The following is a 25,654-nucleotide window of genomic DNA, read 5'->3' as shown; positions in this document are numbered from 1 at the left end:
ATGAATAGAACCCCTTCACCATGCTGTAGAGGTAGGTAATCACACACACACACACACACACACACACACACACAGGCCTCCGTGGTGTAATAGTTAACTTTAGCGACCATGAGTAAGCACGGGCTAGCCCAGGGTCGGACCAGCATGGGTTCAAATCTTGGGCGTGGCAGTCGGCCTACACCCAATCTATGTGTTCATCCTTTTCTTAGGCCTGGTCCATAAATGGGCACCTGGCATTTGCACATATACAAAGAGGTGAAGACATGGTATATATTTTTTTTTTTTTTTTTTTTTTTTTTTTATACTTTGTCGCTGTCTCCCGCGTTTGCGAGGTAGCGCGAGGAAACAGACGAAAGAAATGGCCCAACCCCCATACACACGTACATACACACGTCCACACACGCAAATATACATACCTACACAGCTTTCCATGGTTTACCCCAGACGCTTCACATGCCTTGATTCAATCCACTGACAGCACGTCAACCCCTGTATACCACATCGCTCCAATTCACTCTATTCCTTGCCCTCCTTTCACCCTCCTGCATGTTCAGGCCCCGATCACACAAAATCTTTTTCACTCCATCTTTCCACCTCCAATTTGGTCTCCCTCTTCTCCTCGTTCCCTCCACCTCCGACACATATATCCTCTTGGTCAATCTTTCCTCACTCATTCTCTCCATGTGCCCAAACCATTTCAAAACACCCTCTTCTGCTCTCTCAACCACGCTCTTTTTATTTCCACACATCTCTCTTACCCTTACGTTACTTACTCGATCAAACCACCTCACACCACACATTGTCCTCAAACATCTCATTTCCAGCACATCCATCCTCCTGCGCACAACTCTATCCATAGCCCACGCCTCGCAACCATACAACATTGTTGGAACCACTATTCCTTCAAACATACCCATTTTTGCTTTCCGAGATAATGTTCTCGACTTCCACACATTATTCAAGGCTCCCAAAATTTTCGCCCCCTCCCCCACCCTATGATCCACTTCCGCTTCCATGGTTCCATCCGCTGACAGATCCACTCCCAGATATCTAAAACACTTCACTTCCTCCAGTTTTTCTCCATTCAAACTCACCTCCCAATTGACTTGACCCTCAACCCTACTGTACCTAATAACCTTGCTCTTATTCACATTTACTCTTAACTTTCTTCTTCCACACACTTTACCAAACTCAGTCACCAGCTTCTGCAGTTTCTCACATGAATCAGCCACCAGATGTCTCTTCCCGTAACACACAAATATCAATAATCACACACACACACACACACACACACACACACACACACACACACACACACACACACACACATACATACATAACATGCTATACACAGGTGATCTTCAAAAGTATTTCTCGAAACCAAACTCTATCTGAAGATGACAAAATATACACCCATGTAAGTGACTTCACAAGTATTCAGAGTAGATATCTATATGACTTCAAAGTATGTTCAGTGAAATATATACTCATTAAAAGTATTCATAGCCAAGCTGAGTAAAGATAAATTCTATTCAAATTGAAGAAGAAAAAAAACTTTTTGATATAACTGATATAATCACTTGTATAACTCCACAATCACAATAAGCAGTTATTCAGATGACGTCAACCTGGCTAATTACTTCGCAAATGAAATTATTATCTACGCTTTAAATGACTTGACAAAAGAATGTACAACAAAGACATACTCATGGCATGACGTCAATAGTAAACCAAGTAACAGCATACTAATCTGAATGTCCACAGGTTAACTGAATCAAAGTATACTAACATAAATGACATAACACATAAAATGAGATAAGGTGTACTAGTTTACATGACATCACAAGTAAGCTAAGACAAAATACATTAGTTTACATGACCTCACACGTAAACTGAGATAAGGTATACTAATTTACATGAACTCACAAGTAAACTGAGACAAGGCATACTAGTATGCATGACCTCACAAGTAAACTGAGACAAGGCATACCAGCTTATATGACCTCACAAGTACACTGGGACAAGGTAAATTAGTTTACATGATCTGACAAGTAAACTGAGATAAGGTATCCTAGTGTACATGACCTGATAAGTAAACTGAGACAAGGTATACAAGTTTACATGACCTCACAAGTAAACTGAGATAAGGTGTCCTAGTGTACATGACCTGACAAGTAAACAGACAAGGTATACAAGTTTACATGACCTCACAAGTAAACCGAGATAAAGTAATTCATCAAAGTGACTACACATGTAAACTGAGACTGAGTACACACAGGTAACTGGCTTCATGAGTACAATGAGTAAAAAAAAATACACTCATTCCCAAGACCCCACGAGTGAGGTGAGTAAAGTCATTCTAATCACTGGGGTCGACCTCATGACAGCAACCACGATCCCCGGGATCAGGTGTCACTCTGAATGACTTAGGGAAACCCGAGGCACGCCACCTCCTTCCAAGGTTAACACTCGCCACGCTAGAAAATAAGAATTGTGTGTGTGTGTGTGTGTGTGTGTGTGTGTGTGTGTGTGTGTGTGTGTGTGTGTGTTTGTGTGTGTGTGTGTGTGTGTGTGTGTGTGTGTGTGTGTGTGTGTGTGTGGTTACGTATTTGTCCTGTACAGAGAGGGAGTTTTACACACGTGAGGCTCCCATTGTGTGTGTGTGTGTGTGTGTGTGTGTGTGTGTGTGTGTGTGTGTGTGTGTGTGTGTGGTTACGTATTTGTCCTGTACAGAGAGGGAGTTTTACACACGTGAGGCTCCCATTGTGTGTGTGTGTGTGTGTGTGTGTGTGTGTGTGTGTGTGTGTGTGTGTGTGTGTGTGTGCGTGCGTGCGTGCGTGCGTGCGTGCGTGCGTGCGTGCGTGCGTGTAATTACCATTTTGTACTGTACATGGCGGGAGTCTTACACCCGTGAGGTCCCCATCTCGAACATTCTCTACTGTCATAAACTTCTTAAATCTATGTATGTTGCCTGTATTGACCACGTACTCAGAGTAACCCTATTCCATTTATCTACCAACCTCATACTAAATGAACTTCTTTTACTTCTCTTATAACGAGTATCTTGCTTATTGTCATGGTATGTTCTCTTTGCTCTATCCCTACATCTCTCGTAGACCTGCTCACTGTCTACGTCATCGATCCACCTGTTCTGAAAAAGCAGGTCACCCATTACTCTTCTCTCTTCCAAGGAGGGCAACTTTAAAGCCTCTAGCCTTTCCATGTTACTCAGCTCTCTCAATTCACGTATCTATCATCTTTATGCTCTCCTCTGAACCTTCTCTATAGCTCTTTGTGCCTCTTTAGGTGCGGTAACCAAACCCAGGAAGCATATTCTAGTTCTGGCCTTATGTAGGATATGAGCAGTTTGCTGCAAAGATGTTTCCTCATCCATGTGTACTTCAAAGGTATTGTAATATTTATCAGCAGACTGACTGTCCCCCTAAACTATCCTCCCAATGAGGGACTCTGGCTGGCGACTGGTTTACATGACCTCACAAGTAAACTGAAACAAGGTATACTAGTTTACATGACCTCACAAGTAAACTAAGACAAGATATAGTAGTTTACATGACCTCACAAGTAAACTGAAACAAGGTATACTAGTTTACATGACCTCACAAGTAAACTAAGACAAGATATAGTAGTTTACATGACCTCACAAGTAAACTAAGACAAGATATAGTAGTTTATATGACCTTACAAATAAACTAAGACAAGATATAGTAGTTCATATGACCTCACAAGTAAACTGAGGCAAGGTATACTAGCTTACATGACCTCACAAGTAAACTGATGCAAGGTATACTAGTTTACATGACCCCACAAGTAAACTGAACAGGTTATACTAACTTACATGACCTCACAAGTAAACTGAGGCAAGGTATACTAGTTTACATGACCCCACAAGTAAACTGAAACAGGTTATAGTAGTTTACATGACCTCACAAGTAAACTGAGACAAGGTATACTAGTTTACATGACCTCACAAGTAAATCGAGACAAGGTATACTAGTTTACATGACAGGTTAAGGACGACAGCGTCCCCTTAAGTCCATTACACACACACACACACACACACACACACACACACATACACACACACACTTATCTCCGTCATGATGATATTCATATGGGCGCCTTCGTTCACTGTGTCCATCCTCATTACTTCACTCGGGTTGGAATTATATCAGCCATGTACCACACTAACTTGGAGTGCGTCTACCTGACCCCTTATAAGCTGAGGCAATCCTCAGCGAAGTTCACTTCCCTCACATCCTTTCTTCGGCTACCTGAGGAAGCTTAAATATAGCTGAAATTCAGCTTAAAAAAAAAGAAGGCGCAGCTTACCGCGGAAGAACCAAGGAGGAGGATGAGTCACTGATTTAAAGATGACAGGACTGTAACCAACACAAGGCTGGGCTCACCCACCTGCCACACACACACGCGCGCGCACACACACACACACACACACACACACACATACACACACACACACGGGAATAAAAAAGCTACACACTAATCTATTTTTTTTCCTCCAGTGGTGTAAAAGTGAATACAACAGTGAGCAGCACACAGGAGCTTCACAGGAGCCACGGCGGCCAGAGAAGCTTGTGTGTGTGTGTGTGTGTGTGTGTGTGTGTGTGTGTGTGTGTGTGTGTGCACGTAGGTACGAATGCACAGGAAGCCCAATCGATGCCTTACCCCAAGATGATGGGCTTGTGGCAGGCAGCACAAGTACACAACACGGACACACACGTACTGGAGAGAGAGAGAGAGAGAGAGAGAGAGAGAGAGAGAGAGAGAGAGAGAGAGAGAGAGAGAGAGAGAGAGAGAGAGAGAGTGAGAGAGAGAGACCTCAAGTTGTGGTGAAGCCGGTGGGGTGGGGGTAGCAGACCCCGATCTCCCCCCCCCCCCACCTCTCACCAGCCAGGAACAACAACAACAGCTACAACAGGGTTAGGCCGGGGTACGTGTAGTGTAGAACACACGGGCCCAGTGTGACCCTGAAAGGTCGCGGGGCCGTCCCAGTATGGTGGCGCCCTCGCCCACACACACACACACACCCACCCACGGGCACATTCCTCCATAACCTGGAGAACCAACCACCTGACACACATCACAAAAACAAACCTGACAAAAACAAATGAATGAATAATAAATAAAAATACAGCGAGGTCTCGAAAGTCCCGATTCACTCACAAATTTAACTCTCCTGCTTCCACAACTGGCCATAGTACACGACATATACGTAATAATAACACGGTGGTCGGTAGGGGTCAACACGACAGCAGTATTCAGGTGACGAGCCACAAATACTACGTACCCTCCCACCTCTGGAGTCAATTCCCGATGATGATACGGGTATTTGTATCGAGTGCTTTTGTTGACCCTGGGGGAGGCCCGGCCTTGCCTGGCTGTTGTCACATCATTAATCACAAGTGTGTGTGTGTGTGTGTGTGTGTGTGTGTGTGTGTGTGTGTACATGTTGGTCGGTATGTAGTTACTATTTGTGTGTCACAGGGAGCGAGCTTTGCGTTGGTGCAATGGTCGTGTTGCCCAGTGTAGACATGTGTGTGTTCGTGTGCGAGTGTGTATGTAGTAGCTAAATACCCACAACGAAAGTCTGCCATTAGCAAGGACCAAGCGGTTAGCGCTAACCACCTTATACTGTTTTTCTCTGCCGCCACGCACACGGTGTCGCTGTCACTCCCACGTTCACCTCGTTCTGTGTTTAGCCCTTCCTGCAGGTCTCTTGGTTTCTGTGCTTATTCCATGCGGGTTTCTCACATCACCTGGCACTACGGTGCACCAGTCTCAGTGCTCACCTTTCCTACAGGTCCTCTGCAAGGGTTAACTTCCAGAACTTACGTTATGCAAACTGCTCCTTACCCATTATCATCAGGTTCCCTTCTGCCCGTTTATATATCTTTTTTTTCTAGGTTTTCCTGCATTTTCCTATCATCATTATCGTCAATGGCAGGAAGTGGGGCATAACCCGGTCGGAGGACTTCTCTCCCCAAAAGATTCCTTCACTTCACTGCCCCTACGTGTGTGTGTGTGTGTGTGTGTGTGTGTGTGTGTGGGGGGGGGGGGGGGAGCCTCGGAGCTGGTTTCGAAGGTCTCGTATCCCTAGATCTACGAGGGTCAGGGACCAAAGTAACGTGAATTGCTCCTCTACAATCTTCCGTGGCTGTCGTACTAACAAGGAATGACTTTGGGTTGATGGCTTGAAAACCAAGTCTTCCAGGATTATGCACCTAAATGTTACCAGCACAACAGCTGACCACAATAAGTGGGGTTCAGACGCACACAGCAATGTAAAACTTATCCAACTCTTACCAATGACATTTCCAACTTATTAAATAATGAGAAAAACGCAAACCACACACACACACACACACACACACACACACACACACACACACACACACACAAGGGAGTCTATAGGCCAGCACACATGGAGGAACTACTAGACCAATACCCATGGGTCTACCAGATCGGTACACACGGGTTACCAGACTTGTACACACGGAGATCTACCAGATCGGTAGACATGTAGGTTTACCAGACCAGTATAAATGGAGATCTACCAGATCGGTAGACATGTAGGTTTACCAGACCAGTATACATGGAGATCTACCAGATCGGTAAACATGGAGGTTTACCAGGCCAGCACAGATGGAGATCTACCAGATCCGTAGACACGGAGGTTTACCAGACCAGTATACATGGAGACCTACCAGATCGGTGAACACAGACGTTTACTAGAAACGGATAAAGATTGACTGATTTCTTATCGGTAACCCCATCCAGTTTGTTGTGCACCCCATGCTCATCCTGTGAGCGGTAGCGCAAAAGCATTACAGGTGTCACAAAGGGTCTTAGTCAGACCCCAGTGGGTTGATATTACATAAGATGTTACAATTCGTATTTCAGTACATACATTACATAGTTTCATTTGGTAAGTTTTACACACTAGATGCAAAAAGTGGATACAAACTTAACATTTCAGGTATCTTGTTATTAACAATAAGGTGTTGTGACATTTACTGCAGGGTTCGTTTAGATCTATCTCTAAAGGGCTCTATGTTTTCACATTTTAAGACATAATGTTCTAGTTTGTGTCCAGATCTTTGACCACAAACTTTACAATTCACACAGTTAATATCTCCAGTTAGGCCAAAGCGCCAATAGTACCTATTGCCTAGCCTTAGTCTGGCAGTTACAACATCATGTAATCTACTGATTTTATTAATTTCTCCATATAATACATGTTTTAATTTACACATTTTACTGTGGTGGAAAAAGTTTCTACTTGTGCTCATCTGACCTCCGGATGAAGGTTTCGTGTGTCCCAACAGGAGGAAGGAAGCCTAACAGGACAAGTATGGCTGGGGGGAGACGCACCTCGGTGTGGTAGAGCGGAGCAGCCTAGTATCAGCCAGGAGAGGCTCATGATGGTAACGGTATACAGCATGACGCATCTTCATTACTACCTCATCAACATTTATCATCATTTCCAGGTTCTCCTGCATTTTCCTATCGTCTTCTTTTGACACTGTCACCGTACTAACTGTGGTGTTGTCTACGCCAATCGCATAGAAGAGGTTATCCTTGCGGGAATGGAAGCATTTATCTCCTATTCCTGCAAGACGACCTCTTCATCCGATCCATGGTTCAACCGTTCCTCTTCTGAGGCCATGCAGACAAGGAATCAGGCACATCGGGCTTGGAAAAACTCTCCTTCCTCTGACTCCAATTCAGCTTTTATATAACTGGCCAGAATCACTGCAAGCACGCTATCCGTGGGGCAAAGCGTTTCTTTATTCAAAGGAAGTGCGATAACCTCCCCTGATATCTTTCTGGTCTTTAGATAAGAGCATCTCTAACAACTTCTGTCACTCTACCTTTCCCTCACTTTCTCGTTCTGACGGTACTATAACTGTCTCTCCCGCAAACAAAGCAACTCTCTTTGGTTCCCGTTTCTCCTCTAACTCCGCCTTGGATGACTCTAACATACCTTCACCTCGCGATGCTCCTCTTACCAATTACTGTAACGTCCACTCTTTCTTGGGAACCCAACTTTACAGGAATAGCTAAGTCTGTCTCTAAGAAACTGGGTGTCCTGTTCAGATGTCGAAACTTCTTTTTCTTCTGAAAAAGGACTGATTCGTCCTTGTATGGAGTACTGTTCTTACATCTGGGGTGGTTCTAGCTCTGCATCCTTACTTGACAGAGATGGGTCGATAGCGATCCGACTTATAAACTGACCCAGGCTTACTTCAAAACTTGACCAACTTGCCATAGGCTGCATTGTTGGTTCACTTTCCCGAGAGCTGGCTGCTTGTGTGCTCACACCACCAGCTGGACCATCATATACTCGGCAAGGGTGGGTTTCTTTCCATACACGTCGAAGCTTTGGAACTCTACCTACATTCTCATAACTTTCCCAATAACTATGACCTAACACATTTCAAAATACAGTTTTTCACTTCCTCTAAAATTCGTAAATACTTTCCCTTGTCTTTTTCTTTTTCCCTTTCATGATCCTCTCCATATTTCAATTAAGGCGTAGCCTTGGTGTAGACTTATGTCCATGACTGGAGACTTAAACATAAAAAAAAAAAGTAAGAGGGCCATACTGGGCCCGTCAATGGCTACATCACGACTCGACGCTACACGACGACGCGTCGTCTACCTGGCTCGGCTGAGACCGTCCAAGTCTCGGCCTATCACATCATGCAGATTCAGCCCTCCTCCCAGTCCTCTGCCAGGTAAAAGAACAGCCCTACAGACTTATCACTCATCTCCCTCATAACAGACTTCTTACGATCTCCGCTGTGCAGGCTGACTGCTGCCTCTCTCCAACTACAGTCTTCATCTGTACCATAAAATATATGACTTCCCTCACGTCTGAGAACACCGCCCTCAATCCACACCAGAACATACCTACTTTAAGCTCTTGCCTAACAACATTAGGATCTCTTCCTATCGACAGAGGAGCACAGTCCATTATCTCGTCTGATAATTAAAACCAGACGTCCATCTCTTCTATCACCAGTGTTGCTATGATATCCTTAAAAGCATTCCGATCTTTTCCATCATGTTCATCGCTATCTTATCTCGTACATCACCAACACGTACGTCATCTCTTCCATCAGGTTATCAATATTCGAATCTGTGTATAATAACTCGCCACATTAATGCCAGGCTGGCAGGCAGGCAGGGGCCCCTCGTCAATGGTAGACGGTTCGTTGTTTAGGCTTTAGGCCTATCAACTGAAAGGGTCTTTACGGCAACCTCAATCCATCAACCGATAACATCTTCGCCGCCTTCTTCAGGTGTTGAGGATAATTCTATGACAACATACGCAATGTACGTGGCCCCTCTTGTCCATTACAGCCCCTTCCCTAGTGTGCCACAAATGGCAAAGGTCGTGAGTCTGTGTGCGTGTGTGTGTGTGTGTGTGTGTGTGTGTGTGTGTGTGTGTGTGTGTGTGTGTGGGTGGCCGCAGTGAAGAGCTGTTATAACTGTGTACAATATGATGTCAGTATCTCTTAAATTCACTTTCAGCGCGAGCTGTGATCTCTTGGTTCATCATCGTCAGTATTACCTATCTGTCCATCATGGTCTTTATCATCCTTGATAACATCCTGAAATGTGGGAGGTGTTCTATTTATCACTGTAATCACTGACAACACAGACCTGGCAGTGATAACATATGCCATGGCATCATACATGACCATATCCACCACCCTACGTAAGGTCACCGTGGGCTCTGTAATGGTTATATCACAGATCTATCCACCAGCGTTGCAATCAATCTTGATCATATCCAGTACCGTAGTGCAATCTTGATCCTACCCAGTTCCGTGGTACAATCTTGGTCCTACCCAGTTCCGTGGTACAATCTTGATCCTACCCAGTTCCGTGGTACAATCTTGGTCCTACCCAGTTCCGTAGTACAATCTTGATCCTACCCAGTTCCGTGGTACAATCTTGATCATATCCAGTACCGTAGTACAATCTTGATCCTACCCAGTACCGCAGTACCCTCACGATATCTTCCATCAGTGTCATAAACAGCCTCGATCACATCCATCACTCAGCCAGTCCCATCGGCCGTGAAGCACAGTGTTCCTTCCATCATATATCTCCCTCTTTCCCTCGCACCTCCCTCCTTCCTTCATCCTTCTATCAAATACCTCCCTCCCTCTCTCCTTCCCCTCACCACCATCACCATCCATCCATTTTAATGTCCGCCGTACGTGATTTCCTAGAGGCCGGTCCTTGTTCGCATCCCCCGCACCGCCATATATGCGGCGAGCGTCCTCCATCCACCCCTGGTCATACGGAACCCCCGAACATTTCTCTCATCGCCTCCTACGTCGGCGTATTGTACCCGCTGCACGCTTTACACCTGCCACAAGCCATGTACTCTTCATCCACCATATCACCGAAATGTTTTCTCTGAGGATATCTAGACGGCTGAAGATCTTGAGGCAAAGAAAAAACAAAAAACTAACTCCACGCCATTCATCTGATGCGTCGCCATGTACGGCAAATTCTCGTTACTGCCCAACACTGCAGTACTTATCTCTCTCTCTCCACTGTAGCAGGCACATGCGTGGGGGTTAACTGGCAACCATAGTAGGCGATGCGTGTCAAAAGCCAACCACAGAGAATAGTCTTACTATTAGCTGGCAACCAAACTTGGCAGGCCTGGAGTCTGCTGGCAACCACACACGTTAGTCTTGGTATTAGCACGTTGTTGGTAACCACACAGGGTAGTCCTGGTGTTAACTGGCAACCACTCATGGTAGGTGTGGGGGAGTCAGGTAACAATTATATACGGGCATGGTGGATCTGCTGGCACCACACACGAAACTACTGGGAACTGGTTACCTAACCAACTCAGACAACCATCGTCCACGAGTAGATGGTCGGTCAGCTGGTTATTTCGTCTTTATCGATTGCCAGAGTCATTAAGGCCGTCAACGTCACGTCCTAAAACCAATCGCAAAATCCTGAACAACTACCCTAGGGTTCCATACACACTCTCACTGCATAAACCACCCACCCACCCAGGCTCAGGAATGGGTGTTGAATCCCACATCATGAGGCTCGCTGACACCAGACTGAACATTAACATGCTTCCTTTAAACATATACAATTACTGAAGGGAACCGGTACCATATACTACTACTGCTACTACTACTACTACTACTACTACTAAAAATAATAATAATAATAATAATAATAATAATAATAATAATAATAATAATAATATCAATATTAATGATAATATTAATAATAATAACAATAATAATAATAATAATAATAATAATAATAACAATAATACAAAACAGAAACTACAGCATCAAGAGGCTCCACTCCTAAGACACGATCATCTGTTTCAAAGGACAACAACAGGAAAAGACACTGCCACAGGAAATACAACACCAGCAATTAGAAGAACGACAAAAACAGCAGCAGCCATAGCAGCAGCAGCAACAACAACAACTACAGCAACAACATCCCCGGGAACTGCAGCAGTGCCGCCATCAGCTGGAGCAGTATCAAATTACAAGAACGAGATCATCAGCAAAATAAACAAGACATACGGAACTACAGCAACAAGAAACAGCAGCACCAGCAACAACAGGATATGTGATGTTATCAACTGCGGAGGCAGCAATGAATGTCGCACCAACAACACCAACTGTCGCACCAACAACACCAACTGTCGCACCAACACCACCAACTGTCGCACCAACACCACCAACTGTCGCACCAACAACACCAACTGTCGCACCAACACCACCAACTGTCGCACCAACAACACCAACTGTCGCACCAACACCACCAACTGTCGCACCAACAACACCAACTGTCGCACCAACAACACCAACTGTCGCACCAACACCACCAACTGTCGCACCAACACCACCAACTGTCGCACCAACAACACCAACTGTCGCACCAACAACACCAACTGTCGCACCAACAACACCAACTGTCGCACCAACACCACCAACTGTCGCACCAACACCACCAACTGTCGCACCAACAACACCAACTGTCGCACCAACAACACCAACTGTCGCACCAACAACACCAACTGTCGCACCAACACCACCAACTGTCGCACCAACAACACCAACTGTCGCACCAACAACACCAACTGTCGCACCAACACCACCAACTGTCGCACCAACAACACCAACTGTCGCACCAACACCACCAACTGTCGCACCAACAACACCAACTGTCGCACCAACAACACCAACTGTCGCACCAACACCACCAACTGTCGCACCAACAACACCAACTGTCGCACCAACAACACCAACTGTCGCACCAACACCACCAACTGTCGCACCAACAACACCAACTGTCGCACCAACACCACCAACTGTCGCACCAACAACACCAACTGTCGCACCAACAACACCAACTGTCGCACCAACACCACCAACTGTCGCACCAACACCAACTGTCGCACCAACAACACCAACTGTCGCACCAACAACACCAACTGTCGCACCAACAACACCAACTGTCGCACCAACACCACCAACTGTCGCACCAACACCACCAACTGTCGCACCAACACCACCAACTGTCGCACCAACACCACCAACTGTCGCACCAACACCACCAACTGTCGCATCAACAACACCAACTGTCGCACCAACAACACCAACTGTCGCACCAACAACACCAACTGTCGCACCAACAACACCAACTGTCGCACCAACAACACCAACTGTCGCACCAACAACACCAACTGTCGCACCAACACCACCAACTGTCGCACCAACAACACCAACTGTCGCACCAACAAGAACAAGAACAGCTGCACCATGATGAACATGAACAGCTGGGAAAAACAGGAATACAGCGGCGGCAGCAAGGGCTGTATCACCCACAGCAACAGGAACTGTAGCACCAAAAATAAGAGAACAGTAACAGCAGACACAGTAACTACAGCAGCACCAACAACAATGAGTCACACAGGGATGAAGAGCGACTCAGTGTTTACTGGTCCTATAAAAACACAGGACTGACGACCCGACAGAATTCGAAAACAGTTCCAGCGACAAACTTATCGGGAACCAATTTAGATTTATCCAAACTTCGAGAAAACCAATGACAACGTACGTATGAAATCCCCTCTACGGCCGGGTTCTTGGAGCTATATGGTTGAAACTGAAATAAAATAAAAAAAAAAACATTCGACACTGAAGGAAGAGTATTGGCAAAGGTATCATCCAGGAGGATTAACAAACAAAAAAAACAAACAAAAAAAAAAAAAACACGGCTGACATTCCTCTTCTTCGTACAGGAGCGAGAAAAGCAATTCCAGAATAACTAAAGGACAGTTGTCGCTGACATCTCAGGCCACGAGAACTATAAAGATGATACAACATGTTGATTCCAACACACTAACGACCCTCTGGAAAACACAGATTTAAAGCTGGACCATCACATCTTTCAAAGCTGCTCCCGCATTACGAGGGAAGGTCAAAAGCCGTTATGAACTGATACTTTAAAGGTTGCCAAGACGTCACGGGCAACTGGATGACCAAATCAAAACCATCTTATCTACGGTTACATAAACCCTGGCCTGAGTCAGGTTCCCATATCATCGACAAGCCCTTAAGGGAGGATGAACAGCTGGCTTTACTGCGGACCGAGTGCCGCGAACACAATTCTAACCTGTGCGGGCTTTACCCCGGGCGGCCTGTGAGTGCAACAGGGTCAGCAAACCCAACCCCTACACCACCGAAGTCCTTCTTGAATGTATCCGTCTAGAAATAGCCAACAGAATCCGCACAAAATAAATTTGATCCTGGCACATTAGGACGCTGGTTCTATAATCTACCAAAGTTCTTTCAGAGTACAAGTTAACCGTAGTAAATCCACGGCCTGCACTGTGCCCAAGGGTAGTCGCGATGCTGCCCTACTGTAGTACCAAACACTTATATCTGCTGGCCTGATGGCAACCACAGTACTCCCGTGTTTCATCCTTCCTGGAGGAGAAGAGAATTAGTGTGGCAATTTCATCGACTGAGGAAAATAAGAGCAAAAACATCTACCAAAGCTTTCACCGAGACTTCGAAAATAATGTGATGTTCGGCGGAGAGAAATTTCGTATTCTCTGCCGTGGAAGAACTAAGAAATCAAGTCCCATATCAAGTACAAGACGGATGGAAGATTGATCGCATCACGCGAAAGATGCGTTACAGATCCAAGAGCGACCATAATGGATGACCACATCTTTTAAAACCACACCGGAGAAAATGTTCATTCTGGCAAGACAACGTTAAGTCAGGGCAATATTGAGAAGTATCAAAATGATTGAAGTAAGAAAACTGATAACATTCTCTGCCAGCTAGACCGCATCCGTGAGCGATATAACATCGTAACAGTGCCCAGGACAAATATACTTAAGCGACGAAGCATCCATGACTCTTTATCGCTGACTTCCATTCAATGAACAGTAGGCTAGGGAGCGTCCGTGATTCTCTACCTCCCACTTCAATTCAGTTAATACCAGGTTAGGAAGCGTTCGAGATCTTTTGTCACCCATCAATTCCATAAATACAGGCTAGGAATCGTCCACGATCCTTTAATCGCCCATATTAATTCTATAAATACTAGGGTAGGAAGGGACCTTGATACTCAACCGCCAACATCAATTCTATAAATACCAGGCTCAGAAGCGTCCAAGATCCTTTACCGCTCACATTAATCTTATATAACATCTGAATTACTAGGGAAAAACTATAATTTCTAGAACTGAATCACTGGAACATGAACGAAAGAGATATATGATATACTACAAATGAAAAACATGAACACAAAGAAAATTCCTAATTGGAATGATATTATGCAATGTGTTTTAGTCGCAAGATTTGCATGAATTTACTTCATTAGATGCGTTCTAGTGTACGTATGGGCCTACAGCATGACAAGCAAGCTTGCAACAAAGACCGGCCGGTCAAAAATGGCACCAAACAGCCGAAGTGCGAGGACAAAGAGCACAAGCCCAGCAGAGCATCCGAGTTACATCCAGGGTCGCAGCGTCCAGAAGACAATAACGCTGGCTGCTGCTACAGGCGTCCTTAGCTACACAATCACCAGTGCTGCTGGTAATGCTACAGGCGTCCTTTGTTGCACAAAATCGTGGGTGCTGCAGCTACAGGCGTCCTTAGCTCCACTGAACACCAATGCTGCTGCTGCAGACGATCTTGGCTACACAAAATCATTAGTGCCGCTGCTGCTGTTACAAGCATCCTTGGGTGTACACAATCGTCAGTACTGCTGTTACTGCTACAGGCGTCCTTGGTTCCAAACGATCGCCAGTGCCGCTGGTCTTGACACGCACATTAATAACGTCCACTGCAGCTCCACCGCAACACCGTCCAACTCGTGCAATACTTTCCCTCTCCCTCTGGACTCAACTGTACACTTTCGTAGAACCAATCTCTGAGATCTAGCAGGATTCTGAATCAAATCTGAGACCTAGAGGCTGACGTCCATTTTTACAGACAGCGATACCTCAACGGGATAAGATCTCTGGTCTCTACTTGATTTGTGAATAAAAAAAAAAAAAGGCGCCACGTACTCCCTCCCCCCAAGGAAATAATAAGAACAAACATAGCTCCACGTCCAGAGTGACTGAGGCAGTAAAGACAACACTGTTATCTCGTGTGTGACCGAAAATAAATTTCACAGCTTAATCCCCAGTGCTTCAGCTGGTGCATGTCCCGACTGACTAACTATGATGAACTGATAATTATGCAAATGCTACTAAGGGCAAGAGCAGCACACCTCCAGCAGACGAGACTGGCTACACCAGCCAGCTGCCCTCCCGTGGCTGGCTGGCTGGCTGCACCAAAAGCTGACGTTGGCCTGGTATACCTGGTGTATACCTGTTGACTCTTAACCTGACCGTTACCAACCTCACCTCCTTGAGAAGCACATGCTTGACCCAGGCTTACTGATGGGCAAAGACGCTATGGGGTGTACAGTGGTGAAACTTAAGGAGGCCCTAGATAACTATTTATAAAATGTACCAGACTAGCCAGGTTGTTGTGTGGATCTGCCGGCCGCCGCCTCCAATAGCTTAGTCGACCAAGTACAACTCAGCAGCCTGGACTCAGCAAGGACTGTTGGGGCACACGACCGAAGATGACACCACTAGGTAATTGCAACGTAGCGTATTTGGAGACGTAATTCACATGAATTGTTAAGTAGAACACAGTGGAACAATTTGTGTCAGACTGTACTTTAAAAACGGGTTCAAACACTCCTTACAAGACATGGTACACCACTCTGTTATTAATCATGTCACCTGAAATTATGATCCTGAACACTACTTTCCGCAAGTACAAGACTGCTTAACAATATGGAAAGGCTGTAATGTAAGCGTCCGTAAAGGAACCGAATTCGTAAAAATTCGTCATGATCATCTAGCCACTGAGGTACGACAACAGTTCCTTTGTGACCGACGTTACCCTTTGCGCTGCCGCTCACAGAATGACCATGGGTGCACAATAAGGTAGCCCTTGTTAGCGGCAACATCTAAAACATAAACTCTTACATCATTTTCCTCTCTCGTTTTCTATCATTTTGGGCCATTTTTCGTGTTTCATTTGAGGCCTGGTCTCGATGAAGGTTATTGTCCGTCCCCAGAGCCCACTACACCATCCAGAAGTCACCAAATACATGTAGGACCTAGCGCCGGCAGCAGACGACAACAGATAAGAAGATAAGAATAAAGTACATCCAAAGAAGATGAGAAGAAACGGCTGACAAAGGTGACGGTAATCATATATGTATCTTACGTCAACTGTGAAGGCTCAAATCCACCTCCAAAGCTTCCTCTGGGTCCAAACTGTAATCTTGCTCCTGTCATCAGTCAGGCTGCTTGAAGCCCCAAACACTTACACAAACTACAGCAAAGTACGCAGACCAATATTCTCACAATACATACACTCCAAACTCTAAAACAACACCTCCCTCTGCAACACTACCACCATCCACCTCTGTAACATTAACACTATTTTCCTCTGCAACACTACCATCAACTTCGTCTGCAACACTAACACCATTTTCCTCTGCAACATACCCCATCTTCGTCTGCACCACGAACACCATTCTCTCCTCTGCAACACTACCCCCATCTTCGTCTGCAGCACTATCATCTTCGTAGGTGTACGCACATTCCACATCGTAGGTGATCAAGAACACTTCAGATCTTCGACATGTGACATCTTACATTCCCCCACGGCCGGTCTGTAATGTTTCTAATACTTGTTGATGATTTTGGGTGCCCTAAGTTTCCACCTACTACTGGATCTATGGGACCCTTTAGTTGTTATGGGCGTACATGTACAGTCTTACACAAATACCATCCTAAAGGAAAATTATTCTCTGTACAAAGAGGGAACCATGCCTTTCAATATTTTCCATCAAGGTATTATGATATATAGCTCTCGTTAATTTTCCAGAAAGAAGGATCTAAGTAATTTCAAGGGGTTTTCTGTTTTTATCTTTCAGTCTACAAGGACTGTCAATGATCTCTGAACATTTAAAAGGGTTGAAAGAGAGAAAATAAAAGAAAGTGCTACAGGAAGGGGAAGCCGTGCTGGGTCTGAGGACAAGCATCACCATACATCAGCACTGGCCTGGGTGAGGGCTGCTGAAGCCCCCACCAATGTACCACCAAACATTAGCCCCAGCCTGGGTGAGGGTGTCAGCATGGTGAACCTTCTACCACTGGGACTCAACATCAACAACCAGACACCAACACAGCATCAGGCAAGTGACCGACCAGTGCTGGGCTCCAGAGCATCAACAATCATCAGACAACATTAGACCAAGCAACACACTATATCACCCACTGATACGACTTGTAAATGCACCTTGACTTTAACCAGTGGGGCTTTCTCCTGTATAAGCCAGTTGATGGCAATGCTACCTTGGTGGTGACGCAGCTGCAATAACGATTGCTTTGATTTACAAGTGAGCGGAAATATACACAAACTGAGGATAACATGTGGCTCCAGGCAGTACCAACGTACCTCCGTCTTCGTGGCAGTAATTACCTATTGGAGCACCATGGGGAAGGAGATCTATACCTGTGGAGCCCCACCTCTAAATCTACTTCATGTATATCATAAATCTTTTCTATCCGGTCAGCATTCATAACTTCATTAGTTAGAGTATTCAATGATTAATCGGAGACAGTAATTCCAACCTTAAACCTTTCCCGACAATGAGAAGAACGTACCCACACCTATATACAGCAAGCACATGCCTATACATTCCTCAGCGAGAACCTGATCTAGTATAAGAAAGTTGGTGTATGCGGTACAACAAGGCGAGAGGCTGGGCATGCCGGCACCAGCTACCCTCAGCCACCAGTTGATACCGTTCAACTCCACCAACCACGACAAAACAAAACATTGCAAAATGAAGAGAAAAGAAATATGTTGTCATCAGTAGCTGCGCTTAGCTGCTCCACGCGAGGGGAATGCATTACAACGACTTCAGGAATGAATATGTATGGGGCCATAACCATTGAATGCCTACCATAAAAGGCTCAGGTACACTACAACTAACTACAACATACTGCTGGGTGTATGTTACTATGGTTGTGGTGAGTGGGTGCTGAAGCACTACGAAGCCCACCCACTCACCACAATCATCACAACCTACCCCCAGCACTATGTTGTAATGTACCTGAGTCCCTTATGGGAGATCCTCGCTGGTTATGGCTTCATACATATTCACTGCTGAAGCCGTTGTATTGCACCGGCTCCGTGCAGCGTAGGTAAGTAAGCAGGACTAGCAATGAGAGGCAAGCATGTCCTCCGGCCCATCTTAACTACGTACATCTCCTGCAAACACACACACACACACACACACACACACACACACACACACACACACACACACACACACACCATGAGATAACGATAACCTTTAGTCTGACCCTGGTGCTTGCACGCATCTGACCCACGCCTCCACGATCTGCATGTTGACAAGCCAGCCTCTACTCTGCCGTCTCAAGGCCACCTGTTTGCCAGTCCCAGGACAACATATTATCCATAATGACCACCTCCATATCCTTCAGGAAGGACACAGACACACACACACAACAGTAATACCATGTCAACCAGGAACTATCAACCGAAGCCTAACGTACACAAGATATTCCACGAAAACCTCTACAATACTGGTAATAAAAGTAAATCCTTATGGAAATATGAGGGCCAAGCAATGACTGGCGAAGCAGACACTATATTTAGAAGGTGTGGAGGTGAGTGGTATGTGACTGCTTGGTAATATTTCAGTTAGAGATTACATGGCGCGCTACCCGCCACATGACATACTGTACGCTTGCAAAAGGACTGGAAATCGACACCCTATCTCCTGTTTCTCTCAGTTCTTTCCCTGACAACTGGCATCCAAGCACCAATCACACACACACACACACACACACACACACACACACACACACACACACACCTTTGTCGTGAAAATTCATCCTAGGGAGCCACACCAGACTTTACCACTAACACACACAAAAGCACGTAAGCCATCCAAGTGAGGTGACCACATCACCATGCACACACACCTTCCCCCATCACACCACAACACAATCTATTCATGTCTCGTTAAACAGACGTGCCATCTACGTAAGATGTGTTTCTGACAAACGAGGTATGGCAGGTGTTGAACATGACTGGATAATGGAAACAATACAAGTTACTGCCGGCGGGTGGGTTCGGTTGGGTGGCAGGAGGCTCCAGCCAGCATGGTGCACCTCTCCTGCCGTCATGCACTAACAGTGACCCCGAGGGCTCATCATACAACTCTGGCCTTCAAACCTATGTTACTCACGTTACCGTAGTAGCCTCCACACTGGGGGTTACATCCTAGTGTCCTACCTGCACCTGGGGAAGGCTAACTTCCCAAGGACAAGCAATACATCAATGTGAAAATCAAACATCAAAATGTCATAAAGTGAAAAAACTACACAAATTTTAAAAAAAAACAAGGACCCCCTAAAGACTGGCCCTAAAACGTACTTATAGACAAGGTAAGGCTAGGCTAGATCATGCTAACCAACGACCCAATCCAGCAGCTTGGAGCCAGCCTAGGCTGTGAGGGTGAAGACTTCACCAGGTATTCACCAAGTTTCGTTAGGTCTGCATTCTTACCTAACCAATTTTAACAATCTTACAACCTAACATAGCCTAGGAAAAAATCTTGGGGGGATAGATAACCATCAAGTCCTCCGAAAACGACTATAAAATGTGTATCCAATGATGAGTTGATGTATATATGCAGACTTGGCTGTGACGAATATGACGTGGCTGTGGTAGCTAGGCTGTACATATAGCACTAGCATCAGGCTGAACCCTACTATACAGGTTGCTTCATCACCCAATACCAGATGAACCCGTCGTCCCATCCCGTCGCTACCACAGATCTCCTGTATCACGTTATTGGTACAAGACACCTGCGACCACCCTACCCTTGGCCGGTCAAGCATCCATCTCCCCGCCGCCATGTTCTCTGTGCGGGCAGAAGCAGCGGCTGGCACACATACTCGCACACATCTGCTAACCCTGACTATGGAGACACATCTCACTCACGTGCTTATCCAAAGTCCATCTTGATCTTAAGCTCTTTTTATGATTCGTTAACTAGTCGTTAACTAGTTACTATTATGACCTCCCAGTTCTGAAATATTTGTAATATCTCAACCTTGTACTTTCAACAGAATGGCTATCGAAAATCGATTAACTGTTCTTAATCTATATATACATTTATTTACACACACACACACACACACACACATACATACACGGGCCTCCGTGGTTAGCGTTAATGAATCAACACGGGCCAACCCGGAGTCGGACCCGTATGGGTTCGAATTCTGAGCGTGGCAGGTGTTCAACCCAGGTGTTCAACCCAGGTGTTCATCCTCCCCTCGAGGCAGGTCGATAAATGGGTACCTGGCTTAGGCTAGGGTGTGTATGTGTATAAATGTATAAAGACATGATACGTACATACAAGGTTAAAAGACGGGACAATTCAAATTTAAAACTTTCTCCCCGTAACACACACACACACACACACACACACACACACACACACACACACACACACCAGGGGAGGGATTGTCACTGTTAAGGGCCCATGCAAGGCATGGATGGACCAGGCCAATCTCAACACACCTGTGACCCAGACTAGTGAGTGGATAGTGGGAAAGCAGGTAGTGGTGGTGAGTGGGCGTGTGGATGGTGGTGATGATGAGTGAGCGTGTGGATGGTGGTGGTGATGAGTGGGCGTGTGGGTGGTGGTGGTGATGATGATGAATGGGCGTGAGGGTGGTGGTGGTGATGAGTGGGCGTGTGGGGTGGTGGTGGTGGTGGTGGTGGTGGTGGTGGTGAGTGAGTAGGCGTGTGGATGATGGAGGTGATGGGGGTGATGAGTGAGTGTGTGGGTGGTGGTGGTGACGAGTGGGCGAGTGGATGGTGGTGGTGATGACCGAGTGGGCGTGTGGGTGGTGGTGGTGATGATGAGTGGGCGTGTGGGGTGGTGGTGGTGGTGAGTGGGTGGTGGTGGTGGTGGTGGTGATGAGTGGGTGGTGGTGGTGGTGATGATGAGTGGGCGTGTTGGTGGTGGTGATGAGTGGGCGTGTTGGTGGTGGTGATGAGTGGGCGTGTTGGTGGTGGTGGTAGTGATGAGTGGGCGTGTTGGTGGTGGTGGTGGTGGTGATGAGTGGGAGTTTTGGTGGTGGTGGTGGTGGTGTGAGTGGGCGTGTTGGTGGTGGTGGTGGTGATGAGTGGGCGTGTTGGTGGTGGTGGTGGTGGTGATGAGTGGGAGTTTTGGTGGTGGTGGTGGTGGTGATGAGTGGGAGTTTTGGTGGTGGTGGTGGTGGTGGTGATGAGTGGGCGTGTTGGTGGTGGTGGTGGTGGTGATGAGTGGGCGTGTTGGTGGTGGTGGTGGTGGTGATGAGTGGGCGTGTTGGTGGTGGTGGTGGTGGTGATGAGTGGGCGTGTTGGTGGTGGTGGTGGTGGTGATGAGTGGGCGTGTTGGTGGTGGTGGTGGTGATGAGTGGGCGTGTTGGTGGTGGTGGTGGTGGTGATGAGTGGGCGTGTTGGTGGTGGTGGTGGTGGTGATGAGTGGGCGTGTTGGTGGTGGTGGTGGTGATGAGTGGGCGTGTTGGTGGTGGTGGTGGTGGTGATGAGTGGGCGTGTTGGTGGTGGTGGTGGTGGTGATGAGTGGGCGTGTTGGTGGTGGTGGTGGTGATGAGTGGGCGTGTTGGTGGTGGTGGTGGTGGTGGTGATGAGTGGGCGTAAGGTGATGTAGTGTGGCATGGAAGGTCTCAAGGACTCCCGGAAACCACCGCATTAAGACATGGAGGTCACAATGTTTGACACACATACACTTTATCCCCTTTCACTGTTGTGAATGACACACGTGACTCCTCATACGGATGTAAACGCAAGAGAATGTGTTGCTCATGATACTACACTTAGGAATGACGTGTGCTGCAACGAGGAGTGCATGCAGAAGCGGTTGAGTTACTGGCTCATAAAATCTGAACCTGGAAAATGTAAATCAATGAAGACAAAAAAAAAAAGAATAAACAGACAAGACTTGTTCATGTCATAAAAGAAGAAAGCAAGTGGGAAGAACCCATGTGACATCACACCGAACGTATCAGATTCATGGACAACCGCATGATGACCATCAACAGAGAACTAAGATATAATTCGCATTTAGCGTTTTTCAAGACACAAAGACAACGAGATGTTCAAGACACATACGACGTACATTCCCGTCTCATTTCACTCAAAAGAACTGCTCGAGTCCAACGGAGTGCAACGACAATGGTATTGGATGCACGTTACGGAGTAAGGAGATCAGCCTTCAATCTTGTGACAGTGGGGGAAAGAGTGAGGCATGATAACCACACACGCATTACCGGGGAACCACCATGAACATTACAAGGGCCGGTCCTCCTAAATCATATGAGACTCCAAAACAAAGAGGACAAACAGGGAGCCAGGCAAGGGGGTGGGGGGAGGAGTCTGGAGGAGCGTGAGCGAGCATATCGTCAGCCAAGGAGTGGACACGTGCAACATATCCAGGAAAGAGGAAGTGGATGAAGACGGTGTTGCAAAATTCAAGAGTGTGAACGTCAGACTGTGAGGTTGAGAAAGGGCCCCCACCAGTGAACACTTTTCTCCTGATGTGCACAAATACCTGCTCACACTCTCCCTCCCTCAGTGTAACTGACAAACACACGTACAAGCGCAAACACACACTCGCTTCACCCTCTCATTGCCACGCTGGTGGTTAGCGTCACTTTACACGCCAGAATCTGCTGTTTGACAACGGCTTAGACACCAGGTTAAGTGAGTGCCGCCAGGGTAAAGCAGGAGAAGGTAAGGAATACACCAGTGGACGTGTAGAGTCTCGGGAGAGAATATACCAAGTGTAGTGGATAATTCTGATGTAATGGTGGGCGGTGTGTTGCGCCACACTGCTACCTCGTTAAGCTGTGGCCTCCACGACTGACGGTGAACGCCCGGGACCTCCACCTTCCTCCCAACCTGCTGCCTCCCGCACCACAAACCACAAAAACACCACCTCTTACTCCAGGGTCCATACACAGAAATCCTGTCTCCATTTCCGGCGCCCCAGACTGCTCAACACAGTGCCTACAGCCACCAGAAATTCAAGACGGCCCTCGATAACTACGTACAAAATTCATCACACCAAATAGGCTGTAGCGTTTACGTGGGCCTACGAGCCGTGGCATCCAACAGCTACGTCGACCAACGTCTCAACTCAGAAGCTTGGACACGACCATCTAAAACAACAGGTTTTCATTCTCCTTACATACCTTTACTCAACTCCTCTCTTTCTCCCTCTCATCAACCATCTTCATATACCAATTTAGGCCCGGTCTTGATGTGACTGGAGCCTCCTGCATAATATATATATATATATATATATATATATATATATATATATATATATATATATATATATAGACACACACACACACAGTGTCTTACTTGGCATGAGTCTTGCTTCTGATGACTACCGCTCATATAGCCTGGTTACCAGAGGGTCACAAGCAAGCTCCTGATACATGACCACTGCTGACCAATGTCTTCACGCATCAGGTCACAGGTCATATCGATAAGCCTTACCAAGACAAATGGAGGTTAAAACATCAAGACTACTGTAATATCATTTCCATAAAAAAACCTGACCCTAACGGCGATACAGACAAGCTATTTTTCACTGGGACAACACACAGGTCCGTCACTGGGCCCTGTCTTCCAGTCATGTCCACAGAACACGTAATCATCATATCCTTCACCGACTTTGTGTTGAGCAGATGAAATGACGCAGTTCACATGGACCAGCTCTCAGCGGCTGGAAATCCTTCCCCCCGGCAGCTTCATTTCCTATAATTAGGAACAGACGATGACGGAAAAAGACGATTTCCCTTCCAAGGCTCAGTTCCCAATGCAACCTCACTCAGGCGGTAAAGGCGAGCATGTATAAGACTTAGTTCCTCTTCTACTCACCAGAGCAATGTATAACACGGAAGGTCCCTGGAACATGCTGACTTATGCCTGCCTTCAAGCATCGTGCCAACACCAACACCACACCTCACCGCTTGAACTAGCCACACAAGCAAATTGCTGTGGTCTTGTGGCCGGTCTTACCCGCTGCCCATCACATATCCATTACCCTGACACTTAGGGTAGCGTAACTATGACCTTCATTACCTGACTGACAGACGAGCGAGAGTAAAAAGTATTTCCCAGGCTTGGGTACCCACAAGCCCTCTCTCTGACACCCGCGAGAGAGAACTGCAGAACATCCTAACAGGCCGTTTAACCCAACATAACGGTACTACCCTCGAGCACGACAGTGCGACTCTCGTGCATGACGGTACGACCCTTTAACACAACGGTATGGCCTTCTGAGTATGAGGGCCTGATCTCTGATCTGATACTTTAAAGCAGGTTACATACAAGGTCATTATATCCAAGGGTGCTAAAGGGGTCACAAGTAATCTATCACACCGTAACCAAATAATCACCTCATGACATACTGTTTTTCTACAGAAAACAGCGAGATACATCACTGAAGACCTCGGCACTAGGAAGTGTTTAAAGAGTACAAAGGAATGCCTGATGCCAGATGACCAATAGGCATCTATAGCCAGGTTTGCTGAAGAAATGCATCCGTACAGTACCATTGCTCCAGCTCTCCGCTGCTTCAGCTTGCAGTCCTCGTACTTACCATACCTACAAGCACCTACAGTGCCAGTGAACCCTTACTCTGCTTATGAGATCTAATGTTACCTTCCTCTCTTCTACCGGACTTTTACTCTGGGACTTTTATCCAGTCTTTTTGTACTTACAACTTTCAATACTGACACTCGAATTTGTTTAATTTTCAATACTTTTCTAAGATTATCATAAACTGTGTATTTACAACTTTCAATACTGAAACTCGAATTTGAGATTTTCAATACTTTTCTAAGATCATCATAAAGACTGGTTTTTTCATTCTCACTATATCTCCT

General features: G+C 46.2%; 1 protein-coding gene across 3 annotated transcripts in view; it reads right to left on the bottom strand.

Moving 5' to 3' along the window:
- Positions 1–25,654, bottom strand: part of LOC139747255 (rho-related GTP-binding protein RhoU-like) — a 796,670-nt gene that overhangs the window by 709,190 nt on the left and 61,826 nt on the right. The gene's annotated exons all lie outside the window — the stretch shown is intronic.

The sequence above is a fragment of the Panulirus ornatus genome, chromosome 68 (assembly GCF_036320965.1).
Source record: "Panulirus ornatus isolate Po-2019 chromosome 68, ASM3632096v1, whole genome shotgun sequence".
Taxonomy (NCBI): domain Eukaryota; kingdom Metazoa; phylum Arthropoda; class Malacostraca; order Decapoda; family Palinuridae; genus Panulirus; species Panulirus ornatus.
The sequence above is the reverse complement of the archived record's forward strand: the minus strand, read 5'-3'. Positions and strand labels throughout refer to the sequence as shown.